The following is a 22,333-nucleotide window of genomic DNA, read 5'->3' as shown; positions in this document are numbered from 1 at the left end:
CACAGACGTGTACTTGAATAGGGAAACCGTGGTGAAAGCATGACACAATGATTTAGGTAAGTGGAATAATATGTTTTTATTTAGTGCATTTATTAGGTATGCATTGGATCTAGAAAATGGGATGATAGCACTAATTTCAGACATGAAAACTATTACAGAAACCTGAAGTTCTATTAACTGAGTTGTTGTCCACCATTATTACCACAGAGTATTGATTTTGGGAATATCCACAAAGTACAAATACATTTTGTGAAAGAAAACTGATGTTTATCAATCTTAATGAGTTTCTAAAACTCTGGGATTGTATAAAAGCCAAAGTCTTATATTTGCAGGTGATGCTATCACTGAGCCAGGGCCTCTGGAGCTCTGTGGCTTTCTCTGGCTTCCTAAAGGCCAGGGGCACAGGACACAGCCCTCCAGACCACACTGGCTGCTTTGCTTGAGTTTCTACCTCACTTGTGAAAGTCATTTATCTTATGTTAGCAGTTGTATTAGTCCATTCTTGCACTGCTATAAAGAAATCCCTGAGACTGGGTAATTTGTAAAGAAAAGGGATTTAATTGGCTCATAATTCTGCAGGCTGTATGGGAAGAATAGCGGCTTCTGCTTCTACGCTTGCAATCATGGCAGAAGGCATGGGGAAGCAGGCACATTTTACATGGCTTGAGCAGGAGAAAGAAGTGATGCATCAAATAAGATGTAAACACAGAGTGTTGCTTGATTTTTTTGGTCTTTAATATCTTTTTCAGCAAATATGCATGGAGTGCTATTTATGTGCTATTTTCTTTGAAAATCTCTTCCTTACTTAACTTTAGGGAACTATCCTAACATGATAGGAGGATGTATTTTAAATACTACTCACAATGCACATACTAGAGAATATGATGAGCCATATGTAATTGACGACTTTGCACTTCTAAAAATACCACTTTTATAAGTTTTGATAGACACAGGACTGAAGCTAAACAAAATTTTGCATTTATAGCCATGGTTTATTCTATATTACATTTGTTTACTGTTTCTATGATTTTCACAATTATTTGCATTAAGGCTGAGTTAGCTAGTACTATGTAAAAAAGAATTACAGAATCCCAATGGCATATAATAATAAACACATGCTTATGCTGCGGGTCTGCTGGTCTGTTTCATGTATAGTTTAATCTCCTTGGACCAGCAGACTCCCTGATGCATGTTCTTGTCATGGTGTTGAGCTGCAAGGAGGCATGCAACACATCTTAAGGCCTAGAAGTGGAATGGACACAATGCACTTCCAACACCTCTTTCCATTAGCCAAAATATGCAAGACATAGATATAGAGAGGAGCTGAAGAATTGAGGCCAATAATATAATCTACACCAGGGCTTACTATTAAAAAGCAATAATCTTTTTGTGTCACTGAAGTGTGCAAGGAAAGTGCTTTCCAATTAGGAAGGGAATAATTGTCATTACCATTGTCATAATCGCCATGATATCAAACACATATCATGACTTCTATATGCCACACACTCTTCTAAAAGCTTTACATTTAATTTTTGCACCACTCCTATGATGTGGTCACTATTGCCACTTCCACTGATAGCCAAGGAAATAGAGGCACAGGGTATTATTAAAATGCTAATTTTTCCTAGGAAATCAAGACTATCTGGATGAATTTCAAATTGCAGTATTCTAGCACAGATTCCTGTGTTGAAGGATGTGGCAATATTTAACTTCTTGTCACAGACAGGATAAAAAGCTCTACAATGTGGTGACCATACCACATTAGTGGGTTCTGCTAGTTACCTTTCCAGTTTAGTGGCTTAGTTAATCAGGCATTGTTCTGGAATGTTAGTTTATTTTACTGCCTGGAAATGAGGGAGTCAGGACCACCATTCATTATTATTATTTTCAACCATTCATCATTATTTTCTTTTTTAGTGATTTTTTTGTTCATCCAGTATAGTTTCATTTTAGCACACAAATAGGATTTCACCTAAACATCTTTTCTAAAGATTTTTTTAATGGCTTTTACATTCAATACATTAATAAATCCACTGGTACTATCCGAAATATTTAAACCTTTACTGTACTGAGCATGGCAAATTTGTTCTTTGGCTATAGGAATAACCCAGCCTAGAGAGAACCAGAAAGCCAAGGCCAGGGAAGAGTGGGAAAAAATAGATTCCTAAAGCATTTATTTCCATTTGGAATCTAGGAATGAAAACATAGGCTAAGTCTGGTCCAGTGTGAGAAATTACCCTCAGTAATTTATTAAAAAGAAAAAAAAACAAGTCTTCAGAGGAGTATATACGGATTCACATTTTCTGTTATATCTTTATATATCATCAATTTTATAGGATTTTAAGAGTCCTTTAATTTAGTTTTAGATGTGATTCCCAAACTTTTTTACCCAATTTTTGTTCATATAAATCCCATGTATGGAAAGTTTTTTGCTGTATTTATTAAATTATATCTTTCCCCTGTTATTTTCATTCATAGGCATTTAAGAATTATTTATACATTCAGGAATTAGGAAACACTTGCTAATTTGTTTATTAACAGGCATGTTGCTCAGCCTGCCAGGGGCTGAGCTGGCTGCTACTCCCACTGGATATATAAGGCTCAGACTACTTGTTTCCAGAGAAGTGTTTCAGGACTTAACTTGGAATCGACCTTGATGCTCCAGCCATCTGCAGGTTGGATAACATAGGCTCCACCTAAAAGGGAATGCTGTGATGTTTTATAGTAGCAAGCAAGAGTTGCTCTTTTCAGGCTCTGTCCAAACCATAAACAATGTAAACTAGAATTGTTTAGCAAATGCATTTGATAATGATATCCTTTTGGAGAGTTAGTTGTTCCTGCTTGAAATCTTTTTGGCTTCTCAGCTTTAACTGCAGTGATAATTACTGGATTATAAGGTGGCATTTCACAAAAAGGTGGAAATGCTGTCTCATGAATACCTGTGTCCTCACAACACTAAGCTAGACAGCAGAAGGAGGAAGACAAATGCTGAGTGAGGCTGGGCACAGCCTTGCCTTTTCCTTAGCACTGATTTGCTTTGGCAGATCAGACATAATTTTTAAAATTCAAAACTATTTATTGAATTCTTACTATATAGAGATGGGGCACTGAGGTAGGCATTGGAGATAAAAAAATGAACAAGAGGTATGATTCTTCCTGGAGCTAGAGGATAGGGAGGAGGGGGAAGGTAGCAGCTACTAAGTAAATGGACACATAAATAAAACAGTTTTAAATTGTGATCTATGTCAAGGAGAAACCAAAGGGACTATGTTAGGGGATAACTGGCCAGGGAGAGCCAAAGGGGAATCCTTGTTCCTGGTGCTTGCTTCTTACGGATCTGTGAGTGAGGCCCCCTCCTTATGTTCAGATAAGAAATCACCTAAAATAGTTGCTTTAAAAAAATGATGGATGAAACAAGGGTTCATGCACGAGGTTCTTTGGAGACCTTGACATTCTGCGCTCTGAGTTCCAGAAAGAGGAAGCCTTGGCTTTCCTGTAAAGGAGCAATGCATTATGAGGTCTGTTGAGCTGACAAATAGTTTTCCTTTGATTTAAATGTATAGAGACAATGCCTTCTGTGGAAATATTTCTGAAAGCTCAATTATTAAAAGAAAAATTACAGCTAGAACATGCTTTTAGTTTTTAATATGTTTGCATTCATCCCATACTGAACTAATATTACACAAATACTCATATACTGATCACATTATAATATTAATGTGACTAATTCTTTCTATCATTATGAGAAACTTGGTTTAGGTTAATTAGCACAATGCTAAACACATAGAAGTTGTTTTTAAACATTTGTTTGTTGAGTGTCTGACACCTAAAGAACTTGAGGAATGAAACCAAATGTACTTTAGCCCAGACACATCATGGCTGGATAAGTTCCCAGTAAACTGCCTTTCTGCCAATTCTTCTCTAAGAGATTTCTTTAAACAAGTAGTGCACATACACACACATGCTGTTTTTCAGGAATATCTGTATTACCTGCAAAATCAGAAAATTTAGAGCAAAATTGAAGACAATTTTTAAAACATAAATGAGCTGATTTTATAAACCTCTTTCTTCTAGAAAGTGGATTTTAGCATATTGCTGATAGTGAGAGCCACTGAGCTTTGTCAATAGCTGGTTGCATGCTATCCTGCCTACTGAGTGTTGACTGACACACAGCCAACTGGACAGGACAGTGCAGGATGGGTCAGGTCATGGAAGCCAAACTATGAACCCACACCCACCCTTTCCTTGCCTGAATACAAGGCTAGTAGTGGATAGCCTCACTAAAGGAACAGAGCTTGCCTGACTTGGGTCTAACCAAGGTGAAGGAATAAGCTTGGCAGAGTTTCCCCACCGGTGAAGTGGGTCTCCCCTCGCCCACCTCTACTAGAGTCATTGACAGAATACCTCTTTCTTGCTCTACCATTAGTCCAGGGTGACTTGTAGAAGTGCTAGATTTTCAATAGCTGAAAAAAGAAGGATGGAAATGGGAGATGCAAAGAAATATCATGATAATGTTTTTATTTCCTCCCTCCCTTCTTCTCATCCTCTCTCCTTTCTTTCCTGCCTTTCCTCATTTTTGCAAAAAAGTGTGGCTTACCTACTTGGTTCTGTCATCCATTGGGAATGGGCAGAGCTGCCAATGATAAGATATTTCCTGGTCAATCGGACTTAGCACCTTTCTCTGATTATGTGGCCACACCAACACAGGGATATTCTCACTGGCTATCTTTGGACAAATGGGCAGCAGGTCTCAGCTGCCATGTTGACTGACAATAATGCACTGCTCAGTCTCAGCTGAAAGCAACTTTCAGCAAACAGCGCCTGGGTCCAAGAAAAACTTACATGTTTCTTTGGAATTTTCAGACTCATTGGAGGTGTATAATAAAACAGATGCTGAGGGCTGGCTTTTTGACAGTTTATGTCCCTCAAGTGAGTTAACAAATAGTAAAAGCCTTCCCTGTGAAATCTAAAGTGAATCCTTTTTGCTATTCCTTTCCTTGGTCACACACAAACTGCAGGAGATTATAGAGATAAGTTGGCTAGTAGTGTTTTTCAAATTTAATGTACACATAAAGCACCTGGGAGTAAAGATTCTAATTCGGTAAGTCTGGGGTGAGGCCTAAGATTCTACATGTCTAACAAGCACCCAGGTAATGCTGCTGTTGCTGCTCCAGGACCACACTTTGAGGAAAAAGGGGTTGTTATATTGGAATACCTGTGCTCCTATTTTTCAAGGATGTTTACTTTTGTCAGATTCAATTTGAAAATGTGTCCTTTTTTTAAACTGTATTTTAAAAAAAAATTTTATTATACCTTAAGTTTTGAGATACATGTGTAGAATGTGCAGGATTGTTACATAGGTATACACATGCCATGGTGGTTTGCTGCCCCTATCAACCCGTCATCTACATTAGGTATTTCTCCTAACACTATCCCTCCTCTAGTCCCCACCTCCACAGGCCCCAGTGTGTGCTGTTCCCCTCCCTTTGTCCATGTGTTCTCCTTGCTCAATACCCACTTATGAGTGAGAACATTTGGTGTTTGGTTTTCTGTTCTTGTGTTAGTTTGCTGAGAATGGTGGTTTCCAGCTTCATCCATGTCCCTGCAAAGAACATGAACTCATCCTTTTTTATGGCTGCATAGTATTCCATGGTATATATGTGCCACATTTTCTTTATCCAGTCTATCATTGATGGGCCTTTGGGTTGGTTCTAAGTCTTTGCTATTGTGAACAAGTGCTGCAATACACATACGTCTTTATAGTAGATTGATTTATAATCCTTTGGGTATATACTCAATAATGGGATTGCTGGATCAAATGATATTTCTAGTTCTATATCCTTGAGGAATCACCACACTGTCTTCCACAATGACTGAACTAATTTACGCTCCCACCAACAGTGTAAAAGCGTTCCTATTTCTCCACATCCTCTGCAGCATCTCTTGTTTCCTGACTTTCAATGATCATCATTCTAACTGGCATGAGATCGTATCTCATTGTGGTTTTGATTTGCATTTCTCTAATAACTAGTGATGATGAGCCTTTTTTCATGTTTGTTGGCTGCATAAATGTCTACTTTTGAGAAGTGTCTGTTCATATCCTTTGCCCACTTTTTGTTGGGGTTGTTTGTTTTTTTCTTGTAAATTTGCATAGGTTCTTTGTAGATTCTGAATATTAGCCTTTTATCAGATGGATAGATTGCAAAAGTTTTCTCCCATTCTGTAGGTTGCCTATTCACTCTGATGTTAGTTTCTTTTGCTGTGCAGAAGTTCTTTATTTAATTAGGTCCCAAATGTATTCTTAAGTGATGCTTTATGGGACTCCTTAGTGAAGCTCTACAAATTATCTTGAAAAATACAAACCTGAAAACAAATAGATAGGCTACCCACAACTAAGGCTTTTTTAAAGGCTAAAGTTTATCCATGTCTTTACAAACCTTGTTATTTTGATATGGTCAAAGCATGAAGAGCCACAAGGAAAACTTAGTGATCATAAAAGTCAATGGCAGAGGCCATTCCAGTTTACATGATACTTGTGACTGAGACAAGGAGACACTTTACATATTGTCAGAGACTCTTTGCAAACCTGGACAACAAATGGACTTCTCTCAGCCTCAGTTTCTATAGTCACAAATTGTGAATGTGATAGGATGCATCATGTTTAATATAGCTTGAAGGATTTGGTAACGTTCTTTATTCAGATTATACAACCTAACATGGGAAATACGACTTATATACTACATATTTCATTTCGATCATGTTGCATTCAGATGGATCTAGGCAAACATATAAAATATAACTTTTAATAATAAAAATGCATATGAGACAGCACAAATGCTTACCATATAGTAACACATTTGATTTCTCAAACGATGCTGTGAGAAAGCTATTATAGTTATCTCTATTATATGGATAGACAAATAGAGATCCCAAGGTGATAAATAACTTCACCCGGCATTAAACCAAACTCATGGACCTTTTATGGTAGGAGGTTGAAAATTGGGGGCCAGTAGCTGATATGTTTTGTTTGAACTGCCTGGAGATTTTTTAAAAGTTGAATTACTTTTGACAGCTACAGGCTCTTTCCCTCTTCTTTTGGAAAACCAGAGGCACTTTAGGCTTGCATTTCCACATAGCAACAATCAGCTCGTACAAATAGTGACTCTGCCCTTAGAAGGGGTGTGAACATTCCAGCTTGTTGTAGTTCTACCTGGCCCACTTCACTTATGTTTATTATTTACGTTTATCTCACACAATTTGAGTGGGAAACCCCTGTGTACATATCATCATCAAAGATCTTTATGTAACTGGGAATCACCACCCTTCGCTAGTGTTTTGTTGAGCTTTCACAGGGATGAAAGTCACTGTGCTGGGTTCCATAGGACCTAGGCACTGAAGACAAATACCTCAGCACTCAAAATTGTTTCCCAATGCCATTTCAGTCAGAACTATTTCCAGAATGCCAGAGTATAATACTGATTTCTGTATTACAGCGTAATATATATACTATGCTATACACACTATATACTTCTATATTATGTTAATATTTACTTATGTATTACAGTATAATATTGTGTGCCATCAGGAACATGGTTAAGTAACACTATGCTCAAGGCGCAGCTCCACACTGATGTAGCAGTGGTGAATTTGTTGTGCTCCATTTTACCTGTCCATCTCTTCTCAGATTTGCCTTTTGTCTGCATCCTGATTTTGCAATAATCCATGCAGTAAGATGCAAAGGGTGCTGAGTAAGTTTCAAGGATTTCTACTTTTAAAGTCCTCATACTACACACACACACACACACACACGCATGCATACAGACACACACGCAAATACATACACACATGTGAGAGAAAAATGTGAGATAGTTTTACTTTTTAGATGTTTCCTCTTTTAGAAAAGAATTGGGTTATTTTCTTAAATAGTTAATTGAATAAAAGCATTTTCAAAGTCAATTTGGCATGCCTGATTCTTCACCTTCCATGATCTGAGTAATCAATGGCATGGTTCTTCTGTATAGAATGTCTGGGCCTTGAAGACAGTCAGGTAAGAGCGTGTTTGGGTGGGGGGTGAAAGGGGGTGGTGGCAGGAAGATCTATTCTGATAGAGGACTAACTTAAAGAAAAACTATTATTTTTTCTGGCCTGGGTTAGTAGGAAGGGGCAGAGTATATATGGATAAGGGAGGTGAACATGCTTTTAATTAGCCTCAAACACCAGCTGGCATAGATTTGATCTGCATACAAGCAATGGTGTAAGGGGAGAGCTCATTGTTATTCCTGAGGCATTCCCAGGTCCTCGGCCTCTAAGGAAGCAGCACCTGCTATAAATCTCTGTGTTCTCTGATTTCTGCAATCTTTCGGCAAAGCCCTTCTGCTTTCCACTCTGGAGCAGTTTCACAGAATGTGTTTTTGAACTATCTATCCCCAGAAAGTTTTAAGGCCTCAGCCAGTCCACTCAGCTTCAAGGGCAGCAGAGGTGGCAGCAGGAAAGCTGAGCCTGTCCTAGACACTGTTAGCGGATGGTGTGCAAGCAGGTATAGTTGGAAAACAGAACACAGAATTCATGGAAAGGGAGAAAGAAGAGAGCATGTTTTCTCTGAGGGCAAGGTGTGTGTGTATGAGTCGGGTGGGCTTGGGTGTTGGAGGAAGAGGTTGGGGCAGAAAAGGTAAGCCGGAAAAGGAGGAACTGGCAAGCAGAGGGGACAGTCAACAAGGGCTTGTGAAGTGTGATGGGAAGGGGAATATAATTGCAATAACAAACTTTACTGGGCTCCCTTATGGGACAGGCACTACTTTAAGCACGATGAGGTATTATTATAATTCTCATTTTACAGAAGAGGAAGGAGAAAGACAGCAAGGTTAAACAATTTGCTTAATGTCACACAGGAATTTGTAGCTAGGATTTAAACCCAGGAAGTCTAATTCTACTGCCCAAGCTCATGAAACTCCCTGCTAGGGTGCTCATGAAACAGAAAAGGAGGAAAGAAACAAGGCTGAGGGTGAGCTGTTTAGAAGAGAGACAGTGAGAAAGGAGGTGGAGAGTTCTCTACCTGGTGGAATTACAGCCTGGGTGAAGCCCACCTGAAACTGGAAACCAGAGGACTAAGGTATCTGCTTTTGCTGCACCACTTGTTAATGTGACTTTGAGCCTCAATTTCCTTATCTACAAAATAGGAGTGACAACACAAGTAACTGCTTGTAAGGATGAAATGAAATAAGTTAGACACAACACACTTGGGCATTATCAGATACTTTGTATGTGGTGGGACTCTAGAGGATGAGCTATGTTTCTGTTAACATATAAAATAGGAAGCTTAATTTGATCATTGCACCTGTGTTCCCAGGAGGCCACTTTTCTTCTGTGAGGCATTTTCCTGTCTTATGTTCCTATGTCTCTGCCATTGGGGAGAGCTGTCATCTTGTTTATTTGGCCCTTGTGGCTCTGTTGATTTTTTCAAGTGTCTGAAAGAGCTGCACATTTTCTTCCTTCACAGGATCAGTGATCCTGGCCTCCTGAGCCTGTAATATCCTGTTAGTTACTGCCGCTGTTAAGTGTATCAGTGGCAAAGTCACTGCTATCAACTCAACTGCCACGTGGACTCTCAACGACCACATTTTTTCCTATCTTGCCATAGCAGGATCATTTGCTCCAAGTCAAACAGAATTGATTCTTCAGTTTTCTTTCCAGTGATTATACCATCTCAGAGGTTACCAATCCTTGTTTTTACTGTCACGGGTGCTGTTTAAAGGATGCTTTCTAACTGGATAAAGTGAGAAGAAGAAAAAGGGTGTGTGCAATTGGGAGGAGAGAAAGCAGGCAGTAATCCCACCTTCTTCCCATCTCACCTTTACATAGGTCATCTCAATGCATCACTGTCTCTACCCAGAACCAGTGTAGGGACAGCAGTGACATGGGCAAGGTTTAGTGCCCTTTGGTCTTCCCAGTGAAGTAAAAAGTGGGAATCTTCACTTCACTGTTCTGCAGTCCACTTCACCTTCATACTCTTGTTTCATTCCCTGCAGCTTGTTAATTAATTCTTACTTAAACTCTCACTGCTCCTAGTGGTGTTTGACTTTTAATAGAAAAATAGTGAAAAAGAAAAGGCTTTAAGACTCCCCAGAATACATATTTCTGGAGAGAGAATGTTCAGTTTTGGCACCAGAATTCTTAGTACCCCAAATTCCTGATTCTGGGCCTTTTCACCTTTGGCTCCTTCTGCTTTGATTGTTTTTTTTCTCCTGATCATCAACTGGCTCTACGTGTTTCATCATTCAGGTCTCTGCTCAAATGTCACCTCCCTAGAGAAGCTTTTAATCACTTCTTTATGTAGTCATAATCCCTTCCAACCCTGATCTTGCTTTATTTTTTCATAATGCTTATCACTACTTGACACTATATTCTGTATTTGTTAATTGTCTGTGTACCTTGAAAAGAATGTAATCTGTACGATGTCAGCAGTGTTGTCTGTTTCAATCACCCCTGTGTTTCCTTAAGCAGGATCTTATTAGAGTCTGTAAGAATTTTTTTTAAATGTTCAAGTAAGTCATTGGAAAAAGTTTTTCTAATGCTTCTTAATCTTATCAGATATGATATATCTTCATTTTTCTGTTTAATATGCCTATGGCTTTAGTATTTTTGTCTACATTTATTCATTGATTAGCAAAATTCTTAATAGTTACTAAGTTGCAGTGATTGGGCTGGTACTGAGACTAGAAAGGTAACACAGCACAATCCCATCCTTCAAGATGCTCACAGTCTAGTGAAGGAGGCAAATGAGTAACAGACAAGTGCAATGGATGTGAGATACGAAGCTGGGCAAGACAATACACATTCTGTAGCATCTCAGAATAAATGAGAATTAGCCAGAAGACCTGAGGGTATGGGGATGTCTTTCCAGGCAGAGACTAGTATATGTTAAGGTCAAGAAGGTATAAGGGCTGGGTGTGGTGGCTCACACCTGTGATCCCAGCACTTTGTGAGGTCAAGACAGGCAGATCACCTGAGGTCAGGAGTTTGAGATGAGCCTGGCCAACATGGTGGAATCCTGTCTCTACTAAAAAGAAAAAAACAAAATTAGCTGGGGGTGATGGCAGGCACCTGTAATCCCAGCTACTCTGGAGGCTAATGCAGGAGAATCACTTAAACCCAGTACGTGCAGGTTGCAGTGAGCCGAGATTGTGCAATTGCACTCCAGCCTGGGCAACAAAAGTGAGACTTTGTCCTCTGTCTCAAAAAAAAAAAAAAAAAAAAAAAAAAGGTGTAAGCATTCATGGCAAATCCATTGAAGTGAAAGCAGTTCAAAAAGCCCATCCTGGATGACATGAACAAATATTGAGTGAGATAAAGCTGAAGATAAGTGAGGTAAGGTGGGAAATTAGAAGAAGTAATGAATGCTATTTTAAAGAGTTTGAACTTCCTTAAAGACATCAAAGGATTTTAAATAAGGGAAAAATGTAATGAGATATGTGTTGATTTACCCTGCTATTTCCTCAAGGATTTTCTTTTACACCCAGAATTGGCATCAGCCACAATAGATGAGCTGTGTAGGTATGGAAAATAGTTTTATTTATTTACATTAAATATGACTATAGTCAGCAACAAAAAGATAAAAACGATATAAAGTATACAAACAGTACTCTGGTCGGCATACCTATTTTTAAACCTTTTTAAATAGAAAATTTGAAGCATATACCAGACAAGCAAATTGTATAATTAGCCTTTATCTGTCCATCATTCATATTCAGCAGTTGTCAATATTCTGTGATTCTTGTTTCATCGGAACCCCTACCCATTTATTGTTGTTACCCTACCTCAGTTGTCACTGTTACAGTTCTAACAGCTCTTTTAAAGATACAGTTTCTATGGGTCTGTTGAAGTGCATCAATCCTAGCTATAGGATTTTGACTCATGTCTACGCCTCTGCTCAGGAGGGACTGATAAGCAGCCATCTAAGAACCAATAATGGGACACTGGAGAGCCCTATAGAAGAAGCCAGAGGGTGAGGTAGAACAAAGTGGGAGGGGCAGAGGAAGGTGGAGAATGTCATCAGCAAACTATGTACTTTCCTATGTATTCTTTTTTGATCTCAATCCCACTGAAACTTACATACCTTTGGTCCTCTTATGCCAATGACAAGTCATATGGGAAGGATGAAATTAGTTCACATCATAGGGTGCTATTTCTTTCCAAACTCTTGCCATTTCTTTAAAGTAACTTTATCGAGTGTAATTTAGATACAAAAAGCACATCCACTTTAAATGAGCAGTTCAATAAATATTGACAAATGTGTGTATAGCTGTGAACCACCACCACAACCAAGACATAAGGCATTTCCGTCTCCTCAGACAGGTCCCTTGTGCCCCTTCCCAGACCTTTGCCTCTAACCAAGGAAACCTCTACTAATATTTATCAGCTAAGATTAGTTTTGCCTTTTCTAAAACTTCATATAAAAGGAATTATTCAGTATGTACTTTTCTGTGTCCAGTGTCTTTTCTTTCAGCATAATATTTGTGATCACAATCCATTTTGTCATATCAGTAGCTCCTTTCTATTGCTGAGCAGTATTCCATTTAGATGGATATGCCACAATTTGGCAATCCATTCACCTATTGATTTTTTTTTTTTCAGTTTGGGGCTATTACAGATAAAGCAGTTATTAATATTTGTATATTGGCCTTTATGTGGTAAATATGTTTTTATTTCTATTTGGTAAATACATAGAAGTAGAATTACTATGTTAAACAGATGTGTATTTAACTTTTAGATACTTTCACGTAGTTTTCCAAAGTGGTTGTATCATTTTACATTTCCGCCAGCAACATATGTATGTGAGTTCTGGCTCTCCACATCTTTGCTTACATTAAGTGCTGTCCATTCTCTTATTTTATTCATTCTAGTGGATGTGTAGTGCTTTCTTATTGAGGTTTGATTTTGCCTCTGGTGACTGATGATGCTGAGCACTTTTCATGTGCTTAATGGTATTTGTATATCTTCCTTTGAAAAATGCCTGTTTAAGTTTTTGACTCATTTATTGGGCTTTTATCTTTTTATTATTGAGTTATATAAATTCTTTGTATACTGTATATGTCTTTGTCACATGTATTGTTTTATGAATATTTTCTCTCAGTATATGGGAAAAATTTTAATTTTATTCATTTTCTTAATAATATCTTTTTATGAAAAGTAGTATTTACTTTTGATGAAGTTTAATTTTTCATTTTTTTTTTCCAAGACAGAGTCTTGCTCTGTCACCCAGGCTGGAGTGCAGTGGTGCAATATCGGCTCATTCCACCCTCTGCCTCCTCTATTTAAGTAGTTTTCCCGAGTAGCTGGGATCAAAGGTGTGTGCCACCACGCCTGGCTAATTTTTGCATTTTCAGTAGAGATGGGGTTTCACCATGTTGGACAAGCTGGTCTCAAACTCCTGACCTTGCGATCCGCCTGCTTCGGCTTCTCAAAGTGCTGGGATTATAGGTGTGAGCCACTGTGCCCAGCCCAAATTTTCAGTTTTCTAAAAAAATTACTGATTTCTGTGTCATCAAAAAAAATCTCACCTCTTAAGATCTTCAGGATATTCTCTTATGTTTTATTTTAAAACATTATAGTTTTAGGTTTTACATTTAGGTCTAGGCTCCATCTTGAACTAATTTTTGAATGAGTGAAGAAGGAGCCAAGGTACACTTTCTGAGGTCAGTTTGGATGTGTGGGTTTGAGGTGTCTTTGAGAACCAGAATAGAACAATTCGCATTATAAACATAAATTCAGGAATGATTAGCATTTAAGCACATAAGCTGTTGTTGACTTCTTATATATGGTACACAAGGATCAGGCATAGGTAAAGGTAAAGGACTAAAATGAAGACCTTAGTGTTTCTGCCAATTACAGGGTCAGTGAAGTAGAATAGAAAGCTTCCAGGAAGATTGGAGTGGTCTGAGAGACAAGAAGATTAAGAAAACTTCACATAGGAGGGAAATGTCCAATAATATCAAATGCTGAATGCAGGTGAAGGAAGAAAAGTAAAGGACTATTTTTTTTCAAGTAACAAATCTGACTCAAACCAGCTTTGATTAATAGGAAAACGTATGGACCAGGTAGTCCACTAAGAGCAAAGATAGAAGCTGGTCTTGTATACAGTTGTACCAGGGATGAGAATTCTGAACTCTATTTAAGTTTTCTTCCTGCATGTTGGCTTCATTTTCTCCTGTTATAAATCAGCAGCTCAGCAAGAGTCAGGGTGATTAACATCTCTTGGCTTAAAATCTTACAGATTATCCATTATAGAGTAACTGAGGTTTTCTCTATCTCACTTTTTTTTTTTCTCATCTTAGTTTAAAAAAAAATAATCTCTGGAAGGGTTCTGAGTAAGCCTGGCTCTAGACAAATCCCATTGCCTGGATAAGTGTTATGAGACAGGTGATGCCAAAGATGGCATCTCCCACTGGAAATATAATATAATGTGGCAGTTAAGAGGACCCTAGAGCTGCCTGGCTGGGTTCAGATTTCCAGTCACTCACTTACTAGCTATGTGAAAAAGTGAGAGAGTTTGAATACTTGTCCCTGTCCAAATCTCATGTTGAATTATATTCCCCAAGGCTGGAGTTGGGGACCAGTGGGAGGTGTTTGGGTCATGGGGGTGGATCCCTTATGACTTAGTATTGTCCTCATGATAGTGGGTGAATTCTTGTGAGATCTGGTCATTTGAAAGTGTGGGCATCTTCCCCCACCACACTCTCTCTCTTGCTACTACTTTGACATGTAATGTATCTGCTCCCGCATTGCCTTCTGCCATGATTATAAGCTTCCTGAGGCCTCCCCAGAAGCCAAGTTGATGTCATCATCATGCTTCCTGTAGTGCCTGCAGAATCATGCACCAACTAGATCTCTTTTTTCTTTATAAATTACCCTATCTCAGGAATTTTTTGTAACAATGCAGAGACAACCTAATATCAAAATATTGGTACTGAGGAGTGTGACATTGCTATAAAGATATCTGAAAATGTACAAGTGACTTTGGAACAGGATAATGGACAGAGGTTAGACAAGTTTGGAGAGCTCACAAGAAGACAGGAGGATGGGGAAAGTTTGGTACTTCTTAGAGACCAGTTAAATGGTTGTGACTGAAATGTTAATAGTGATATGGACAGTGAAGCCCAGCCTGCTGAGGTCTCAGATGGAAGTAAGGAACTTATTGAGAACTAGAGAAAATGTAACATGTATTATACCTTAGCAATGAACTAGGCTACGTTGTGTCCATGGCCTAGGGCTTTGTGGAAGTTTGAACTTCAGAGTGATGATTTAGGGTATCTGGTAGAAGAAATCTCAAAGTAGCAAAGGATTCAAGATATGGCCTGGCTATTTCAAGCAGCATAATTCAGATGTGGGAATAAAGAAATGGCCTAAATTTGGTATCTATATTTAAGTAGAAAGCAGAATGTAAAAGTTTGGAATATTTGCAGACGTGCCACATAGCAAAGGGAAAAAAAAATTTTTAGGGAGAGGAATTCAGGTAGGCTGTGAAGCGACCACTTGCTAGAGATATTTACATAACTAAAAGGGAGTCAAATTCTAATATCCAATACAATTCATGGGAAAAGGCCTTGAAGATATTTTACAGATCTTCTGCTTCTGGGCAGCCCCTCCTATCACAGGCCCAGAGGTGTAGGAGGACTGAATGTTTTCATGGGCAAGGTCATGCTACTCTGCACAGCCTTAGGACACTGCTTTTTGCATCCAAGCTGCTCCAGCTGCAGCGTCATGCTTCCTGTAATGCCTGCAGAACCATGTACCAACTAGACCTCTTTTTGTGGCTCAAAGGGGCCTAGGTACAGCTCAAGCTGCCACTTCGGAGAATGCAGACCATAAGCCTTGGCAGCTTCCATGTTGTGTTAAGCTTGCAGGCACACAAAATGCAAAAGTGAAAGAGGATTGGCAGCCTCCCAGATCTCAGTGGGTATATGAGAAAGCCTGAGTACCCAGACAGGAGCCTGCTGAAGGAGTGGAGTCCTCAAAGAGACATTTACTCAGACAGTGTAGAGGGGAAATGTGGGATTAGAGGCCCTACACAGAGTCCCCACTGGTGCACTGCCTAGTGGAGTGGTGAGAAAATGACCACTATTCTCCAGACCTGAGAATGGTAGATCTACCAGTAGCTTGCACTTTGCTCCTGGAAAAGCCTCAGGCACTCATCCTGTGAAAACAGGCTTTGAGGCTTTACTCTGCAAAACCATAAAGACAGAGCTGCCCAAGGCCTTGGGATCCCACCCCTAGCACCAATGTGCACTGGATGTGGAACATGGAGTTAAATGAGATTACTTTGAAGCTTTAAGATTTAATGACTGCCCTGCTGGGTTCTGAATTTGCATGGGCCTGTAGCCCCTTTCCTTTGGCCAATTTCTCCCTTTTGGAATAGCAGTGTTTACCTAATACATATATTCCCGTTGTATTTTTGAAGTGAATAATTTGTTTTTGATTCTACAGGTTTTGTCTCAGATGAGACTTTGGACTGAGTTAATGGTGGAATGAGTCAAGACTTTAGGAAACTGTTGGGAAAGCATGATCGTATTTTACAATGTGAGAAGGACATGAAACTTGGGAGAGGGCAGGGGTAGAATAGTATAGTTTTGATGTTAGTCCCTTCCCAAATCCTATGTTGAATTGTGATCCACAATGCTGGAGGTGGAGCCAGGTGGGGAGTATTTTGTTCATGGGGATGGATCTCTCATGGTCTGGTGCTGTCTTCATGATGGTAAGTTTTTATGAGTATGGCACCTCCCCACAACTCTTTCTCTCTTGCTCCTGCTTTCACCATGTGACATGTCTGCTTTCTCTTTGCTTTCTGCCATGATTGTAAGCTTCCTGAGGCCTCCCCAGAAGCTGAGCAGATGTCGGCACCATGCTTCTGTAAAGCCTGAAGAACTGTAATCCAATTAAACCTATTTTCTTTATAAATTACCCAGTCTTAAGTATTTGCTTACAACAATGCAAAAATTTCCTAATATAGGAAGGGAGACTATAATTATCCTTTGTGTACACTGAAGGGCATCTGGAGGATTTGGCACTGAGCATATTAACAGTGACATCCAATGCAATACTCTATGTAGAACCCAAACTGAGTTGCTTTGTGAAGTGAATAGGAGGTGGAGAAGTAGACAGTGAGCAAAGACAATTCTAGAGGCTGAGTTGTAAAGAGAGAGAGGGGCGGTAATGTGGTAATTACACAGGGATCAATGCCTGCTGTTTTAAAAACTAAGGGTAAAAATCTTAGTATAATTTTTATATTAAGAACATAAAGCCACTAAAAAGATATTAATAATGAGGTGAAATTAGGTGGAATGATAAGAAACATGAAAAGTAAAGGAAGGATGCAATGAAGAGCTCTGTCTGGAAGGATTAGCCTCAGGCAAGCTCAGACTGAAAGAAAGAGAAAAGAATAATGTAGAGGAAGGGAAATATATACATAGAGGGAAGGGTGGAGGTGGAAAGGCAAGCCTCTTGAAAGGTGAGACTATGTCTTAGCTGTGTTTAAATTGTCAGCACTCAACATAACACTGCATGTGGTAGGCATGAATAAACATTTCTTCAGTTGAATTGAGCTCATCCCCAGTGGTCTCTGTTTTCTCCATGAAGTTGAGGTTTTGCCATTGAAGGGAATGAGAAGAACATAAGGAAAGGATGGAAAGATAAAACTGTGGACTAGCTTTATGGTGCATAGAACAGATGCCTTTGGCAAACATATGAAGAAGCTTCTTTCTTTTTATGCGCCTTGTAAAGTATGTGCAATATTGACAGGGAATGGTTTCATCCTCAGTGTTTAAAAGAAAAGAGTAATTACTTATGTGCAGATAGGATTTTTAAGTCTCTATATTCTCTGCACCTGGCCTCTTGAGAGTTCAGATATAGACAATACCACTAGAAGTCTGTTGGGGTTCAAAAATATTGCAGAGAAGATTTTGAACTTGAACTCTGGTTTTATTTTCTATTTTTTTCTTTCTTTTCCTTAATTTCTTATATCTCACTACATATTATTAATGCAACTGGTCCCTCTCTAGTTAAACCAGCAGTACCTTTACCCAAAAGTTTCAGAAATAACCAAGATTGAAACTCAAAGAGTCAGAGTTATTACTCTAAGGACCGCCTCTCTTCTAGAGAAGAGAATATAAGAGAACATAAGATAAAGCACAGACTTAACTTAAAACTTATGAAACATTTAATGGAGCAAAAGTAACACAGTTCTAAAGTTACAAATGTTCCTCAATGACCTTCTGCTAAATAAAGCAGCAGATTAGATAAAAATGTATATTTCATGCTGTATATTTATAATCATTCATCTATATTCTGAAATGCAATAATGTTTCAAATGTATTCATTTGAATATCAAATATGATGTATAGATATTCTAGTTACTGGGCACTGTTATTTGCTATGAAAGCAATGAAGAAAAGCTTATTAAGCTTTTTAGGCTGTTTTGCCATGTTTCCATCACCATCATTCTGCCTAAAGTTTAAAATCTTTAGGACCCAAATTTTTACTACAAAAGTAGCTTATATCCTTTGTGTGCTGGTGAATTTCTTGATCAAGGTATCCTACCTTTTCTTCTGTATCAGTCTCTTTTCACACTGCTGATAAAGATGTACCTGAGACTGAGCAATTTACAAAAGAAACAGGTTTAGTTGGATTTAGAGTTCCACGTGGCTGGGGAAGCCTCACAATCATAGTGGAAGGCAATGAGGAGCCAGTCACATATTATGAGGTTCGTGGCAGGCAAAAAATGAGAGAGGCCATGCAAGGGAATGCCTCTTTTTGAAATCATCAGATCTTATGAGACTTATTCACTACCGCAAGAACATAATGAGAAAGACTTGTCCTCATGAGTCAATTACCTCCCATCCGATCCCTCCCACAACGTGTGGGAATTCAAGATGAGATTTGGGTGGAACACAGCCAAACCATATTATCCTTTCTATTTTACTCAAATGTTACTAGGAACTGATTAAATTCTAGAAAACAGTAAACACTCAAACATCACCTACTGCATGAAGGCTTTCCTAGCCTTAACCAGCTATTGGTTTCTTCCTCTGTCTGTTCCTGTAGCTTCCTGGTCTTTTACCCATCTATAGAAATTTATATAGTGTTTTGTAATTACATTTTGGTTTTATTATTTCCTTCCCTGAATTGATGTAAGGCAGAGATTATGTCATTTTTCTCTTTGTATCTTTTGGGAGACATTTTCTTGGCATTTCTGCACATCTTGCATCAACTTTTATTATGGACTATCTTTTCAAAGATGTTTGTATAGCAAACAGCCATGGAAGACGTAGTGTCTCACACTACAACAGAAGGTAGATTTTTTTTTTCTGATTAGGGCAATAAAAATAATTCTCTGTGGCAAAGGTTAAGGAGGTATTCTAGCAATCTCCTTTAAAGGATGGAATTTTCTAAGCTCCAGGTTCCTCAGCTCTGACACAAACCCACTGTGTGTGTAGCATCCACCTGGGATGCCTTAATATCGCTTGTATACAACTTAGAGAAGGGTGGTGATGGAGAAGAGATATTTGTGTGAACATGAATTGTATACTGCCTACTGTGCTGTGAGTAATCAAGTCCTTTTCTCTGACCCCAGAGTACAATGTCTCCTACAATATCCACAAAATGGGTCAGGCTAACTTGTTAGCTTGCAAGTAGGGTAAAGTCTCAGACCTTCACAACTTTTGGAAGTTTCTTTAATATATAGCATATATATTATGTATTATATATATGTTGTCTGGAAGTATAGGAGAATGAACTAGATTTTCAGTTTTTGAGTACATTTAATTTACTTTAACTACAGAAGAGAGATTTTCATCTTTTTTTAAGCTACAAGCTCTATTATCTTGGTAAATTTCTTAATCTGTCTACATCTCAGTTTCCTTATGTGTAAAATGGGAAAAATAAAAGTATGGCCTTATAGGTTTGTGGTGGAAGTGGAGATGTACTGACAAGACCCCTTTCTTCTAGGAAAGACTTGCCCAGCTGTAAAGACAACAGTCAGCAGACAGCCTCCAACAGTTTGTCATTTAGGTCTGCCTGAGATGCAGAGTCACATTACCTGAGGTCACTCCCATTTTCGGGAATTGTGCATCCAGTGATGGTGTAGTGTGTTTATGGGTTATATAAAGGATGAATCATTTGGGTCCCCATTGGACAACTTTGTTGGGCAATATAGTTGCTTCAGAGCCCCCTGCTGGATTGACTGAGGCCTTGCCAGGCCTACATAGCAATTCAATTTCTCCCTCTGGGCAATTCTGCTTCCTTTCACAGATTTCCCTTTCTTTTATGGGTTTTGATCCTTGACAAATATTCTCCAAACTCGGTCCTAGCATCTGCTCTGGGAGCACTCAAACTGCATCAGGACGATTGTTGATAGTAAAACAGTAAGAACACATCAATCATTCAATGCAATCCTTGTATATGGTTGGTACACATTAAATATTAGCGTATTGTTATAATTACTAGTATTATTATGATCAACTATATGGAACACCCTAAAAGTATGGTCCCTGCAACTCAGAATGCTGGTGCTCTTTAAAAGTGTGTTTGGTAAAGATGAAAAGGGTAATTAAGTTACTAAAATCCTACCATAATATGTGATAGTTGAAACAATCAGAGATAATCAATCTGGAGAAAGAAAGCTTTGGAAAGCACCAGGTAGCTGCCTGCCAATACTCAAATGGCTGTTATGTAAGATTAGACTGATTCTGAGGGAACCCAGAGTAAGAATAGGGCATATGTGGAAATCATAAAGAGGCACATTTGGGTTCAAGGTATAGAAAACTTTTGAACATGGCTTCTTAAAATAGTCCAGGCTCCTTCAGGAAGATCCCTTATCAGAGACACTATTTAGAGGACTTACGGTGTTTATGAGGATGAGGGACTGTTATAAACCAGGTGACCTCTAAGATTACTGTTTGGAAGAAAATATAGAAATCTATCAGTTAAATTTCTTATAGAAGGCAGAAGGCTCATATTTACTTTCTCAATATTTTCAAAACAAATATTTATCAGAGTTGTTAGCTGTGTAATGTTGACTCAATGTGAGTGATGAACCAACTTTTAGTGGCAAAAATGCTGATTTCTGCTCTGCTAGTTTAATTCAGCTATTATAAGTGGCAAAATAGACAAGTGTCTACACAACTTGGTTGTGCAAAGGGATGCCCAGGGATATGGAATTTAAAAAATATATATATTTAGTAAGAGATGCTGTTATAAAAGTTACTAGAGAGCAGGTGTTAAGGACACTCTGCAAAAGAACTCTTTGTTTGGGAAAACTACTTGGGTGTCTCCTTTTGGAAATGTAGATGTTATATAGGGATCCTACACCTGACTGTTTTAAATCTTTTAGTTCACATCTCTCTTATATGGTTAGGATGTTTGTTGCCTCCAAATCTCATTTGAAATGTGACCTCCAATGTTTAAGATGGAGTCTAGTGGGAGGTATTGGCTCATGGGGGTGGATCGTCATGAATGGCTTAGTGTCATCATCTAGGTGATGAGCGATATCTAGTTCACATGAGATCTCATTGTTAAAAAGAGGCTGGAACCTCTCCCTTCTCTCTATTGCTCTCTCTCTCTCTCTCTCTCTCTCTCACCATGTGACACATTGGCTCCCTTTGCCTTCTGATATGACTATAAGCTTCTGGAGGTCCTCACCAGAAGTAGATGTTGGCACTATGCTTTACGTATAGCCTGTAGAACTCTGAGCCAATTAAACTTCTTTTCTTTATAAATTACCCAGTCTTCAGTATTCATAGCATTCAAGAAAGGACTAACACTGAAAATTGGTACCAAGAAGTGGGGTATTATAAAGATACCGGAATACGTGGAAGTGGCTTTGCTACTGGGTAATGGGCGGAGGTTGTAAGAGTTTGAAAGGCTCAGGAGAAGACAGGAAGATGAGGGAAATTTTGGAACTTCTTAGAGACTGTTTAAATGATTGTGACCAAAATGCTAAAAGAGATATGGATGGTGAAGTTCATGCTAATGAAATCTCAGATAGAAATTAGCAATGTATTGGGAATTGGAGTAAAGATTGCCCTTGTTACTCCCTAGCAAAGAACTTGATTACACTGTGTCCATGTCCTGGGGCTTCGTGGAAGTTTCAACTTAAAAGTGATGACACGGTATCTGGTGGAAAAAATTTCTAAGCAGCAAAATGTTTAAGTTGTGGTGTGCCTGATTCTAAGAGCTTATGATCAGATGTGGGAGCAAAGGAATGACTCAAAGTTGGAACTTATATTTAAAAGGGAAGCAGAGTGTAAAAATTTGAAAAATTTGCAGCCTGGCCCTGTGGTAGAGA

The 22,333-nt window shown here is 38.7% G+C and overlaps 1 long non-coding RNA gene across 1 annotated transcript; it reads left to right on the top strand.

Annotated features, from left to right (window-relative positions):
* Nucleotides 1–14,766: 14,766 nt before the first annotated feature.
* Nucleotides 14,767–21,756, top strand: LOC116526373. The gene is made up of 3 exons (XR_004258117.1): nt 14,767–14,853; nt 21,261–21,263; nt 21,723–21,756. It is a non-coding gene; the product is annotated as an uncharacterized LOC116526373 (long non-coding RNA).
* Nucleotides 21,757–22,333: the final 577 nt, after the last annotated feature.

The sequence above is a fragment of the Sapajus apella genome, unplaced genomic scaffold (assembly GCF_009761245.1).
Source record: "Sapajus apella isolate SASKATOON/1434 unplaced genomic scaffold, GSC_monkey_1.0 scaffold50, whole genome shotgun sequence".
Taxonomy (NCBI): domain Eukaryota; kingdom Metazoa; phylum Chordata; class Mammalia; order Primates; family Cebidae; genus Sapajus; species Sapajus apella.
This window is presented reverse-complemented; position numbering and strand designations above follow the sequence as displayed.